This window comes from Oncorhynchus tshawytscha, linkage group LG06, assembly GCF_018296145.1.
Source record: "Oncorhynchus tshawytscha isolate Ot180627B linkage group LG06, Otsh_v2.0, whole genome shotgun sequence".
Taxonomy (NCBI): Eukaryota; Metazoa; Chordata; class Actinopteri; order Salmoniformes; family Salmonidae; genus Oncorhynchus; species Oncorhynchus tshawytscha.
Window position 1 is genome coordinate 33180634 of NC_056434.1, and position 6335 is coordinate 33186968.

Below are 6335 nucleotides of genomic sequence, written 5' to 3' on the forward strand. Positions count from 1 at the left end.
AAAAACATGTAAAAAGGCTGACTTCATCAAGTCTTCATTCATATATAAATCTGATATATTGAATATATTGACATGGAATTCTCCATGTGGTCTATATTAAAGGGCACTTCATTTAATGTAACAGACTTTCAAAATGCAATATTGGTGCACAATTTCTACTTTAATATCAAAGGGAAGCAAAAGGCTCTCTTTTCGTGGAACAACCCAGATCTGTACATCTGAGGGTATTTTACTGTACTATGCCTATAAGTGTCTCAGTGTAAATAGTTTTCTGAGTGTAAATCTGACAGGCTGAATGTGATATGGGTCTTATAGACCTGTGAGAGGATGGGGACGTTGGCCTTTTTAGGAACACGGAAAGATCAACATGAAGCCGTTGAAGGTAAATACATGTATGTGTAAATATGTTTTATTTCTGTGTATTGTAAAGGTGAAAGTGTATGCAGCTACAAGGCTTTCCAGTTTCCCCTGACCCTCTCCCTCTCCTTTCTATCAATTTTAACTCTCCTTGTCATCTGTTCTCCCCTTCTCTCTTCCTGCAGTGATGTAATCTGTTTGATACACACACAATCAGTATGACTGATTATGTGTGTGTGTGTGTTTGTATGTGCGTGTGTGTGTCCGAGTGGGTTCTGTGAATTCTATCAGAGTGAGTTATATTCCCTCACCTCCCTCAGCCTCTGGCAGACATCCAGTAACTATCTACTCTGGAAATGAATTTTCACAGAATCTGTCACTGCAAACTGTTATCAAAATGGAGCTGTTGGCTACTGTATGTTCAGTGTTATTGTGAGAGTATTAGCCTCTATCTCTATCACACATTGATCTGACTATTTCACCTGTGAATGTGAGTGGTCCCTCAAACAAGTATAGCTTTAATTGTTTTTTGTGTGTGTATTTGTAAATGTAGTGAAGTTGCATTCTGTGTCTGTGTGTATATGTGTGATGTGAATTTTTTATGCTGCTATACAAGGTTGTAAAATATTACATTATATGTACATGTATACTATAGGCTACTGTTCATATATTGTTTTTTAATTTGAATACTCCATGTCAATATTACAGTACTATGATATACCTGTAGTACACCGTGTTCCTATCTTAATGTAAGTTAATCATTGAATACTGTTTTAATGTGTTTATATTTTAGTGTTACAGTATATTACGTCATGGTACCATACCCACATACAATGAGTTTGTTCATTTAATTTGCATTAGGTGGTTGTGAGTGCAATCATTAGGCCTAATTTCAATTTCAATGTTTCAGCGAGAATTTGATGCGTTCATCACCAGGCGTTATAACAGTAGACCTTCTAACAGGTGTCTATTCAATTCCATTCAGAAAGCATCCATCAAGGGATGGAAGGAAGATGTATTTGACGCGTATCTCACATAGGTCTGTCATGCATATTGAAAACTCCAACACTGACATACATGGGACAAGAAAATAAAAAGGTAGGCGCTAATGTCTATAAAAAAGTATGGAAATGTATGCACTCACTACTGTAAGTAAAATAAAATAACAATAATAATGGCGCCGGAAGGGAGGGCTGCCATTTTACGGACTCCTAACCAACTGTGTTATTTTGTTTTTTCGCATTGTTTGTAACTCATTTTGTACATACTGTTGCTTCTCCCGTCTCTTATGACCGAAAAGGGCTTCTGGACATCAAAATAGCAATAACTCACCTCGAACTGGACAAAGATTTTTCTTTAATATGTCCGATGCAAAGGATATAATGCTTTGTCAAGAAAAAGCCCAAATCCTTGTCAGTGTGAAGAAAAGAGTAGAAAAAGGGCAGTGTGCCTTGTATAAATTCGCAGATGAGTAGGTAAACCACCACTACCCTCTGAATTATTGGCCAATGTGCTATCATTGGAAAACAAACTAAACAATCTGCGATTAAGACTATCCTACCAACGATACATTAAAAACTGTAATATCTTATGTTTCACCGAGACTTTACTGAACACCGATAATAGAAAAATGAATACATTTTTTTTTAAATGGAATTAAGGATTTTTTGTGGATGTTTACTTTTGCGTTGAATTTGCAGCCTACTGTAGAAGAAGCCTGGTGGGAGGCCGGGAGCAAATTGTTGGCCAGCCTCAAGGTCTGTCAGAGGGCGCTATTATTCCTTACAACATTCACCCTCTGATGTCCCAATGCAACAAAAATAAAAACGTAGAAAATATGTCTTAATATAACACAATGCTAGTGGCTATTTCTACTTCCTGAGGTTGCGTATGGAGCTCAGTCAGGTTGCAGCAGTCTGTTGTTTACCCATAGCTTTAGATGGAGAATTATAATGCCCAAAAAGCATATTTTAGCATGGGCTGCACCATTGAGGACTTTCACCATTTTGAAGTACTGGGTGGAACTTCCTATCGACGGGTTGGTTGATAACGTCACAAAAATGATACAATCTGCCATGTGAGGAATCTATGGTGGCTCGTTTCAACTCATTGTCATTGCTACCATGTCTGGTTTGTGGTGTTTTGACTCATGTGAAGTCTATGCTAATATGGCAAAAATATTGTTAGCTAGCTAATAAAGAACTGTAGCAATGTATTTGAGAGACAACAAGTGCTCATTGTGAAAATGTGTTTCGGTTTTCAATAAATATGTGGAGACAAAATATAGTTTACATGTTGTCAACAATCTAAGCCAACCCCATCTGTTTTGCCACACAGTTGTGCACGCATTGGTTTTCTTGCACGGGTCGGTTTTGTTGCTAAACAACCCACCCGTCTAGTTGTTAAGGAAGGATCATATAATTCCATCCAGGTCACCAGGAGGGATCAGCCAATGAATTATACTCGTGAGAAAACATTCCAGAACTGCAGCTGGCTGTAAACAGCCAACCTTGGCTTTATACCCATTCAATCAGCACACTCCAGGTGGCACTATGCATCTGTTCAGTTTGTTTTCCAACAAATAGAAGTAGTAAAAGAAGAAACTTCAGTTTGCAGTATGCACCCATTCAGTTTGTTTTCCAACTCAGAGTACAATAAGAAACTCAAGGTGGCAGGATGCACCCATTCAGTTTGTTTTCCAACTCATAGTCAAATAAGAAACTCAAGGTGGCAGGATGCACCCATTCAGTTTGTTTTCCAACTCATAGTCAAATAAGAAACTCCAGGTGGCAGGATGCACCCATTCAATTTGTTTTCCAACTCATAGTAAAATAAGAAACGTCAGGTGGCAGTATGCACCTGTTCAGTTTGTTATACAACTCATAGAAGTGGTAAAATAAGAAACTCCAGGTGGCAGTATGTACCCATTCAGTTTGTTGGCGAACTCATAGAAGTTCAAAATGGAGATAGCCTCAATGGTGCTGCCCGAGCTCTCACATTTGCTATAATGGAACAGATACAACGATGCAGTGTATGTGTTTAGAAAACCAGTCAGTATCTGGTGTGACCACCACTTGCCTCATGCAGAGTGACACATCTCCTTTGCATAGAATTGGTCAGGCTGTTGATTGTGGCCTGTGGAATGTTGTCTCACTCCTCTTCAATGGCTGTGTGAAGCTGGTGGATATTGTTGGGAACTGGAACACGCTTTCGTACAAATCGATCCAGAGCATCCCACACATGCTCAAGTGATGATATGTCTGGTGAGTATGCAGCCCATGGACAAACTGGGACATTTCAGCTTCCTGGAATTGTGTACAGATCCTAGCGACATGGGTCCATGCATTATCATGCTGAAACATGAGGTGACGGCGGCGGATGAATGGCACGACAATGGGCCTCAGTATCTATTCACGGTATCTCTGTGAATTCAAATTGCCATCGATAAATGCAATCGTGTTCATTATCTGTAGCTTATGCCTGTCCATACCATAACCCCACCACAATCATGGGGCACTCTGTTCACAACGTTGACATCAGCAAACCGCTCGCCCACACGACATCATCTGCCCGGTACAGTTGAAACCGGGATTCATCTGTGAAGAGCACACTTCTCCACATGCCAGTTGCCATCGAAGGTGAGCATTTGCCCACTGAAGTCGGTTACGACACGGAACTGCAGTCAGGTCAAGACCCTGGTGAGGACAACGAGCGTGCAGTCGAGCTTCCCATACACGGTTTCTGACAGTTTCTGCAGAAATTATTTGGTTGTGAAAACCAACAGTTTCAGCAGCTGTCTGGGTGCCTGGTCTCAGACGATCCCGCAGGTGAAAAAGCCAGATGTGGAGGTCCCAGGGTTTCTTGGTTACACGTAGTCTGCGATTGTAATGCCGGTTGGATGTACTGCCAAATTCTCTGAAACAATGTTTGAGGTGACTTATGGTAGAGAAATTAACATTAATTTCCCTGGCAACAGCTCTGGTGTACATTCCTGCAGGCACCATGCCAATTAAACACTCCCTCAAAACTTGAGACATCGAGTGGCGAAGTGGTCTAAAGTACTGCATCGCAGTGCTTGAGGTGTCACTACAGACCTGGGTTCGATCCCAGGCTGCGTCACAACCAGCTGTGACTGGGAGTCCCATGGGCCATGCACAATTGGGTTGGATTAAGGGAGGGTTTGGCCAGGGAGGCTTTACTTGGCTCATCACGCTCTAGCGACTCCTTGTGGTAGCCCGGACTCCTGCAGGCTGACTTCAGTCATCAGTTGAACGGTGTTTCCTCCAGCACATTGGAGCTGTCTTCCGGGTTAAGTTGGCGGATGTAAAGAAGCATGGTTTGGGGGATCATGTTTCGGACGATGCATGACTCAACCTCCGCCTCTCCCGAGCCCGTAGGGATAGTTGCAGCAATGACACAAGATTGTAATTGGGGAGAAAAAGGAGGTTAAAAAAATAAAAACTTGTGGCATTGTGTTGTGTGACAAAACTGTACATTGGTCTTTTATTGTACCCAGCACAAGGGGCAACTGGGTAATGATCATGCTGTTTAATCAGATTATTGATATGACACACCTGTCTAGTGGATGGATTATCTTGGCAAAGGTGTGAAAGGGGTTTAAACAAATTTGTGCACGGAATGTTAGACAAATAAGCTTTTTGTGCGTGTGGATTATTTTTGGAATCATTTATTTCAGCTCATGAAACATGGGATCGACACTTTACATATTGCATTTATATTTTTGTTCAGTATAGTAAAGGAGAAAACCGACATCTTTGCACCGTGCATGGAGGATGTTTTATGTACGAGCTGGTCGCGGGGGACGCGATGTATAACCCACTGGGCAGGCTGAGTTGGGACGTCAGAGGTCAAACAATGTCAGGAATAATAGCGCCCTTTGGTCGTATCTTGGGGCTGGTTGTTGGCTGAGTAAGCTAGTCTACAGTTGGTCGTGAATCAGCTGCCTGAAGTGTACCTCATCATTAGCCTACACCCAGTATGGAAATGACATATTTCATGTTTCACCTCAATGGCGGACGAGATGCAGAATCTGGTCAAACCCTCCTCAGATGCATCCTAAATGATGGTATTATTTCGAAGCTAGTTAGACTGAAATGCTGTGAGAAGGATCACCCGTCTAGCCTATTTATAGGCAAACAACTACTGTATGTGTGGAGTCATTATGGAACTCTGCTGTAGAGACACTGGTTGGCCACTGGGCTGTGCTAGCGTACAGGCAATATGTGGAGGATGAATAAGACCTAAATATCCATGAGCCACACACACAGGAACACACATTCAGGGCTCTCTTTGGCTCAGGACTGTGTGTTTGTCACAGCAGTGAAGTTGAGCTAGAGCAGGGTTCTCTCCCTGACGGTGTCTTTAATGTTGGCTGCTCTTATAGCCCTGCACCCACATCATGGCCCACATAACCCACTCTGTATCCAAAAAACGCTTAACAGGGACATGACTGAGAGACACTGAAACCCAAGGGAGAAAGAGGGGAGGAGGGGTGGAAAGGGAAGGGAGAGAGAGGGAGAGGGGATTAAATACTGAATCCATTGATGTAGCATTAAAGGTCCAACGCAGCCATTTTTATCTCAATATCAAATAATTTCTGGGTAACAATTAAGTACCTCACTGTGATTGATTTAAAATTAAATTGTCAAAATAGCTTCTTAGCAAAGGGCAATTTCTCAAGCAAGAATTTTGCTAGCACTGTCTGGGAGTGGTCTGAGTGGGTAGGGGAAAACAAAAAAATAGTTGTTATTGGCAGAGAAGTTTGGAACTCTCTTTATATTGGTCGATTAAACCTCCATCCCAACCAGGTCATACACTAAAAGGGCATTATTGTCATTTTCACAATTTCACAGTATTATTACAACCTCATATTGTGACCTGGCCAGTTTACTAGGAACACTCCCCTAGTATGGATTGGACCCCCCTTTGCATCCAGAACAGACTGAATTATTCAGGGA